The sequence below is a fragment of the Helianthus annuus genome, chromosome 2, assembly GCF_002127325.2.
Source record: "Helianthus annuus cultivar XRQ/B chromosome 2, HanXRQr2.0-SUNRISE, whole genome shotgun sequence".
NCBI classification, from domain to species: Eukaryota; Viridiplantae; Streptophyta; class Magnoliopsida; order Asterales; family Asteraceae; genus Helianthus; species Helianthus annuus.
This window is the reverse complement of record NC_035434.2, coordinates 13863840-13872814: the sequence shown is the minus strand read 5'-3', so window position 1 is coordinate 13872814 and position 8975 is coordinate 13863840. Positions and strand designations below refer to the sequence as shown.

At 35.2% G+C, this 8975-nt stretch overlaps 2 long non-coding RNA genes across 4 annotated transcripts; both read right to left on the bottom strand.

Moving 5' to 3' along the window:
* Window positions 1-201: 201 nt before the first annotated feature.
* Window positions 202-2852, bottom strand: LOC110902193. Of its 2 annotated transcripts, none has more exons than XR_002571043.2 (3): window positions 2602-2852; window positions 1647-1735; window positions 202-467 (listed from the first exon to the last, which is right to left on the bottom strand). It is a non-coding gene; the product is annotated as an uncharacterized LOC110902193 (long non-coding RNA). The 2 variants fall into 2 exon arrangements; XR_004871489.1 differs by lacking the exon at window positions 202-467 and adding an exon at window positions 506-778.
* A 3080-nt stretch (window positions 2853-5932) lies between these two features.
* On the bottom strand, window positions 5933-8708 carry LOC110911031. Of its 2 annotated transcripts, none has more exons than XR_002576666.2 (3): window positions 8310-8708; window positions 7354-7442; window positions 5933-6198 (listed from the first exon to the last, which is right to left on the bottom strand). It is a non-coding gene; the product is annotated as an uncharacterized LOC110911031 (long non-coding RNA). The 2 variants fall into 2 exon arrangements; XR_004871486.1 differs by lacking the exon at window positions 5933-6198 and adding an exon at window positions 6237-6509.
* Between the last annotated feature and the right edge of the window lie 267 nt (window positions 8709-8975).

Below are 8975 nucleotides of genomic sequence, written 5' to 3'. Positions count from 1 at the left end.
GGTGTTCACACAAAGTTGTAGTTTTTAGAAATTTCGACTCAGAGTATCGAGTAGGCCCAATACAAACCCTACTGGGTTCGTACGAGTTGCCTGTGGGTACTTAGACTATAGACTAGGTCTATTTCTAAGACTTCGACCCGGACTAGGTCGAGTCTTGCCTAATTCCCTATAGTTATGGCTTTGAAACTGTTACGCCCAAAATTTCATCTTCCTAAATGTGATATTATCATACTATAATTTAACAAAAATCGGGCATGACCCGTCCATAAAACGAGCATACCCCTGTTTTAAACATAAACAAACTAGATACAATTCTACAATTCGTTCAACAAGATACTACTAAAAAAAACCAATACAACAAATTTTGGATCAAAAACATTTGAACAAGCTAGCGGAAGCGTTTGGTATGGCATAACATGAACTCACGCTCGCTCCGATTCTCCAAGTCGCCAAAATTGAGGATTTACCTACATTCAACAACAAAGCTTTAAAAAGTTAGTCGTTATACTTGTTCGCTTATAAAACCGTCATTTTAATTCCATTCATGTACGTACTCTCATTTCTCTTACGCATTCGATTACCCAATTAAATGGGTATGACATATATTCTCATACAACTAACCCGTTAGTAGGTGGTGACGACCAAACATAAAATATTGTATAAACTAAAACGTCCATAGCATATTCTAACCGCTTAAGTTACTTCAACCCGATTATCCTTCCAACACTCAATCATTTCATTACTATATCAACACTTCGAAAGTCCGACATTCATAAACCTGCACTTTCAAACATACTCAATAATAACTTGGTTAGCAAACCCGTAATCTCCACATATTCAAGTACTACATCTTCATAAAAAGGTCGCCAACCATTTATATGAATCTATTTAACTACAACACTATGTACGCCTTTCGCATAATTATGTACATACATACATATATATATATATATATATATATATATATATATATCTTCTATACACATCACGCATACTTGTTTATACGACTTAAACTCACCATGACTCAAATTATTCATACCTACATACCATCTTATTAACTTAACTTAAATTAACACACCTCCCTAGTCATGCATATGACCATCCGATAATAGACTTACTTGTAAACAAGTTCCATCCATTCGCATGTATAACCCATTCGGTCAAAATCTTATAAAAGGAAACCGTCCAAACCCCCAGGGGACGTAAATTACGGCCTACCCAGTAAAATACGGCCTAAAATACGGCCTAAAATATGGCCTGCCTGCTGTTTACGACCTCAAACAAGATGCTGATGCAGGGGAGGCCGTAAATTCCGGCCTGGGGCGTAATTTACATCACCTGTGTCTTTGTTTCGTCCGTTTACGCTAAAACTTGCGTAACTTTCAAACCGTTTACCCGTTTAACCTCCCGTTTCTTCCTACATGATTGTAAATTAACCTTCTATCATGTGAACTTGAAATCCAACATCCGAGTTAAGGAATTTCTTAACTTATACGTGTTCGGCTTATTATTCATCTACGAATTATTCGACCCGTTCATGCATTTATCAAAATAATCTATTGATTTGACCTCAACTTCATATGAACTTAATAATTAAACATTATATTACTTAGACAAACCAAGAAGTGATTATGGAAATCACTTACCTTATGCATCCATATTCGCTCTCGTTTCCTCATGTCCTCATGACCCATTAGCCCTTTATGCTTCCATCCATCTCGACATGATCCCTATACTTTTATTTCGTTGTATCCAAATTCTTGTTAGCATACAAAATTATACATATGAACGATCATATCAATTTACATTTCACATTCGGCTTCATTAACATTTCAACTAGCATATGGTACTACCTTCTAATGCGTGTTTCTTACTAAATCATTTCATCAAACTAACAACATCATTCAAGTTGAACTAATTTAGTACTATTCTTGAACCCAACATTATCCTTACTAGAAAATCCACATATCATACAATGACACCACTTTCACCCCTCGATCACAACTACATAATCAACTAAATGCATTAGGAGTGCCATATCTTTATGCATAGAGTACAAGTTCATCATACTAACAATCAACTTTTTCCACATGATTTCTATTTTAAATACACATTTCGTGTTAGTTTGATAACAAATATATAATTATTTCCTCTATACTTATTTACCCACAATTTGCATACAATTTTTACATATTGTTGTCATTTAGACATTTCATCAAACACTTGGTGTGCATACACCATTTAATGCACAATGTACAACTATTTCATGCTTAATCTTCAAAGTTCTTACTTCCAATCATCAATACAACCAAAACATTAAACTAGCTTCATACCATATTCCGCCTAACTTGCAAGAGTTCATCTTATACAACATAATCAATCAAATTTACACATGATTTGAACATGGGTGATTCACCCATGTTACTACCTTCACTATCAATGGTGGTTTCAACTTTAATCATCAAAATTACTTAAAATCCTTCATAATTCAAGTCCTATTTGATGCTTTTAACACATATTCATGAGTAATTTCACACAATTTCATGGATTAAACATAAACCCACTTTATACAAGATCATAAAATCTGAAATTACAACTTACCACATGTTTCATATAGCTTTTTGATGTAGAATCTCTACACATGCAAGAGAATTAAGGCTGGATTTTGCTTCAATTCTTCAACATTTCATCATCATGAGAAACCCTTCTTGGCCCTTGGCTTGCATCGACACCAACATCAGACTTATGTCTGATGTTTGTGATCTTCCACTACTTAACCAAACTTTAATTAAAATGTACAAGTTCAACCCTTGTAGTTTTGATAATTTATTTATTTCCTTCTTGTAACTAACATAGAAAAGCAAACTAGGTTAACTAATCCTAGTTAAGTTATTTCACACATAATTCTAGTAAATGCCTTATTTATCAACTATTAGATTTTGGGGCATTACAGTTATTTATCCTCACTTGTTTTATTGAGTTTTCATTTTTGGGGCGTTACAAGTCTACCCCCCTTAAAAGAGGTTTCGTCCCCGAAACCTTTCTCATTCCAACTGGACCAGTTCTATTCCTACTTTTTCATCTTTTCATTCACAATGCTTACTACCACAAGGATGCATTTGAGATCTTGGCAAGATTTTTATTCATTCATAAACGTCTTTGTACGCATTGTCCCTCTGTTCTCAAATCAAGTAAATTACTTTCATAATCGCATTAAAGTTAGAATCTGATCCAGAGCTCTTATTAGTGTCGTCTTCACTTTATAATGCTAGCTCCTAGCACATACCATTACTAGCGCTTCATTCATCGAACTTATTCCAAGTGTAAACAGTTATTAATCATACAAACTAAGTCTATGGCTTGTTTCTAACATCCTATTTAAGCATATTACATTCATATATTTACTAACCAAAATAAATCGGTTTAATTTCATACTGCTCATACATCCTATGCTATCTTTCATGTTGTTCACCACGAGCCATCCAAACATTCCATTTCTATCATTACTTTTGATTACCTTTAAACTCATAGGGGGGGGGTCAATACATTATCATATGCATACTATAATCATTCAAAGACTTATTATTTAAATCAAAGTCACCCTACTTCAATTTACTTATCCGTACTTAATTCGAAGACTAAGTATTATTTCCAAGGTTACTATTGTTATACATGCCATGCGTATCTTTTCTACAATATTTTGTTCAAATGAACATGACCAACAAGCCAAGCATCAAAGTTAGCATTTCTTAACGATACTTGCCGTCTCTTATATTCTATCAGAATTTCCACAGTTATGTGCATTCAGGTTCAATACCACCCGACGATCATTACGAACATTTAGAAGTTCACTTCACATTTTTCATTACGGTTTGTATATACATATTCTACTCTGACGCATCCCTCTCTAGTCGAGTCATAACCTCATACTACAGTTACAACCCTTTTTATACATACCTGACGGAAGTGAATTCCATTGATTCGTTATCCATACCTTACGGTAATCGTTCCTTTCCGATTAGTGACATTGCGCGTCTATTCATCAAGCTTACCTATGAGTATAAAACTTAACAATCAAAACATTAGCTACCGAGTTCAAATGGCAATCGCCATCTGACCCGTATGACCCATTTGTCCTATCGACCATTCTTGTACAAAACGCATTTGCATAATATATTCATATATATATATATATATATATATATATATATATATATATATATATATATATATATATAGAAGTTCAAACATAAACTGAATCATATCACTAAAGGAACATTTATTTGTTTGGTATGTAATCCCTTCACATTCGAATATCTTCCTTCTTATCATTCCTTTGTTCATTTGCATTACATTTACTTATATGACTTGTTTGACGCAATCATGGTCAAACTATTGACTGTTATTATGTAGACTAGTTTTCGCCTTTTTATACCTTAAGTCCGCTTCGCGTATTTGAACATTGCATTCATGCCCTTCATTCCTTGAATCCGTCTCGCGGATTCAAGCATTACATCCATATCTTTCATTCTTTGAATCTGTCTCGCGGATTCAAGCATTGCATTCGTATCTTTCATTCCTTGAATCCGTCTCGCGGATTCAAGCATTGCATTCATATCTTTCATTCCTTGAATCCGTCTCGCGGATTCAAGCATTGCATTCATACATTGTTGGTCCGTACTTCTTACGGATTCAACATTTTGTTCTTATCACTTGTACTTTTTACTCTTACGTAGTACTCTCAATCTCCCGAGAGTCTTACTACTCATTTCACCCGTACGCCCACCTGCTACCCAATTCTAACGGACATACATGTAACAATTATCGCGGTCTCATGAACGTCATACGTTTCTTGTGTACTGGCCAGGTACACAATCCACGTACTAGTTTCGTGTCTTCGCGTAATCGCCACATTATGCTCGAAGAATTAAGTTTCGGCACGTGTTACATTTTAAAAACTCCTTTACCATATCGTTGTTATATTCATTTAGATTTTTCTTTCACTTGCATAATTATACTATTTCATACATCAACGCGTTGAGTATACGTACCAGGGGTCAATTCGTTTTATTACTTGCCTTGATGTCGGTCCTAGACCGCATTCACAGATCATTCCTTCCGAACAATTGCGCTTACCCTTCACATAACCCGCGTGCTCTTGGCATTATAAATAGCATATAAATAAATGATTAGCATATTCCGTCTATCTTATCCACTAATCGTGGTCACATATGTCATACTAGGCCTTATATAGATCTTACACGAACATTCATTAAGCTTTTAGACAATTTAGAAACTCAAAGTACGAAAAAAGGCCTTTACAAGTTTCTTTCCATCGTAACCACTAATTGTGGTTAGATACATTTTATTAGGCATTATTTGGACCCTACATAAACATTCGAATGGGCCTTCGTACAACCCGGTAACTCAGAACGCAAAAATAATACTAAAATAAAATTTTCAGCAGATTGTTACTCCGCAAGCCGTCGGCGACGGCCTTACACCCTTCGGCGACGGGTCCTGGAATGTGGCGTCGGCCACTTTTGCCCGTCGGCAGACACTTAGGGCGTCGGGACTAAGGGGGTCGTCGGCGACGGCCAGGAGCCCGTCGGCGACGGCCTCCCGTTTGCTGAAACGCTGCTGAATTTCTTTTGAGTGTTCCGACCATTTACCGGGTCCGTTTTCAGCTACACGGGTCCCGGGACTTCTTATTTTACACGCCTTATCACCCATAACCTACTTGAACCTTAAAACTTATACCGTAACACACTATACATACTTATATTAATCGAAAATTTAAAATTTTACCTCATTGGCGATCTCGGAGCGAGCACACTTTTGCACGAGCCATCGGTTTGAGTTTAAGCACTACTAATACTCTTGCTCGAATCCCTCAAACCTAGGCTCTGATACCAACTTGTTACGCCCAAAATTTCATCTTCCTAAATGTGATATTATCATACTATAATTTAACAAAAATCGGGCATGACCCGTCCATAAAACGAGCATACCCCTGTTTTAAACATAAACAAACTAGATACAATTCTACAATTCGTTCAACAAGATACTACTAAAAAAAACCAATACAACAAATTTTGGATCAAAAACATTTGAACAAGCTAGCGGAAGCGTTTGGTATGGCATAACATGAACTCACGCTCGCTCCGATTCTCCAAGTCGCCAAAATTGAGGATTTACCTACATTCAACAACAAAGCTTTAAAAAGTTAGTCGTTATACTTGTTCGCTTATAAAACCGTCATTTTAATTCCATTCATGTACGTACTCTCATTTCTCTTACGCATTCGATTACCCAATTAAATGGGTATGACATATATTCTCATACAACTAACCCGTTAGTAGGTGGTGACGACCAAACATAAAATATTGTATAAACTAAAACGTCCATAGCATATTCTAACCGCTTAAGTTACTTCAACCCGATTATCCTTCCAACACTCAATCATTTCATTACTATATCAACACTTCGAAAGTCCGACATTCATAAACCTGCACTTTCAAACATACTCAATAATAACTTGGTTAGCAAACCCGTAATCTCCACATATTCAAGTACTACATCTTCATAAAAAGGACGCCAACCATTTATATGAATCTATTTAACTACAACACTATGTACGCCTTTCGCATAATTATGTACATACATATATATATATATATATATATATATATATATATATATATCTTCTATACACATCACGCATACTTGTTTATACGACCTAAACTCACCATGACTCCAATTATTCATACCTACATACCATCCTATTCACTTAACTTAAATTAACACACCTCCCTAGTCATGCATATGACCATCCGATAATAGACTTACTTATAAACAAGTTCCATCCATTCGCATGTATAACCCATTCGGTCAAAATCTTATAAAAGGAAACCGTCCAAACCCCCAGGGGACGTAAATTACGGCCTACCCAGTAAAATACGGCCTGCCTGCTGTTTACGGCCTCAAACATGATGCTGATGCAGGGGAGGCCGTAAATTCCGGCCTGGGGCGTAATTTAAGGCACCTGTTTCTTTGTTTCGTCCGTTTACGCTAAAACTTGCGTAACTTTAAAACCGTTTACCCGTTTAACCTCCCGTTTCTTCCTACATGATTGTAAATTAACCTTCTATCATGTGAAATTGAAATCCAACATCCGAGTTAAGGAATTTCTTAACTTATACGTGTTCGGCTTATTATTCATCTACGAATTATTCGACCCCCTCATGCATTTATCAAAATAATCTATTGATTTGACCTCCACTTCATATGAACTTAATAATTAAACATTATATTACTTAGACAAACCAAGAAGTGATTATGGAAATCACTTACCTTATGCATCCATATTCGCTCTCGTTTCCTCATGTCCTCATGACCCATTAGCCCTTTATGCTTCCATCCATCTCGACATGATCCCTATACTTTTATTTCGTTGCATCCAAATTCTTGTTAGCATACAAAATTATACATATGAACGATCATATCAATTTACATCTCACATTCGGCTTCATTAACATTTCAACTAGCATATGGTACTACCTTCTAATGCGTGTTTCTTACTAAATCATTTCATCAAACTAACAACATCATTCAAGTTGAACTAATTTAGTACTATTCTTGAATCCAACATTATCCTTACTAGAAAATCCACATATCATACAATGACACCACTTTCACCCCTCGATCACAACTACATAATCAACTAAATGCATTAGGAGTGCCATATCTTTATGCATAGAGTACAAGTTCATCATACTAACAATCAACTTTTTCCACATGATTTCTATTTTAAATACACATTTCGTGTTAGTTTGATAACAAATATATTATTATTTCCCTCTATACTTATTTACCCACAATTTGCATACAATTTTTACATATTGTTGTCATTTAGACATTTCATCAAACACTTGGTGTGCATACACCATTTAATGCACAATGTACAACTATTTCATGCTTAATCTTCAAAGTTCTTACTTCCAATCATCAACACAACCAAAACATTAAACTAGCTTCATACCATATTCCGCCTAACTTGCAAGAGTTCATCTTATACAACATAATCAATCAAATTTACACATGATTTGAACATGGGTGATTCACCCATGTTACTACCTTCACTATCAATGGTGGTTTCAACTTTAATCATCAAAATTACTTAAAATCCTTCATAATTCAAGTCCTATTTGATGCTTCTAAGACATATTCATGAGTAATTTCACACAATTTCATGGATTAAACATAAACCCACTTTATACAAGATCATAAAATCTGAAATTACAACTTACCACATGTTTCATATAGCTTTTTGATGTAGAATCTCTACACATGCAAGAGAATTAAGGCTGGATTTTGCTTCAATTCTTCAACATTTCATCATCATGAGAAACCCTTCTTGGCCCTTGGCTTGCATCGACACCAACATCAGACTTATGTCTGATGTTTGTGATCTTCCACTACTTAACCAAACTTTAATTAAAATGTACAAGTTCAACCCTTGTAGTTTTGATAATTTATTTATTTCCTTCTTGTAACTAACATAGAAAAACAAACTAGGTTAACTAATCCTAGTTAAGTTATTTCACACATAATTCTAGTAAATGCCTTATTTATCAACTATTAGATTTTGGGGCATTACAGTTATTTATCCTCACTTGTTTTATTGAGTTTTCATTTTTGGGGCGTTACAAGTCTACCCCCCTTAAAAGAGGTTTCGGTTTCTCATTCCAACTGGACCAGTTCTATTCCTACTTTTTCATCTTTTCATTCACAATGCTTACTACCACAGGGATGCATTTGAGATCTTGGCAAGAGTTTTATTCATTCATAAACGTCTTTGTACGCATTGTCCCTCCGTTCTCAAATCAAGTAAATTACTTTCATAATCGCATTAAAGTCAGAATCTAATCCAGAGCTCTTATTAGTGTCGTCTTCACTTTAAAATGCTAGCTCCT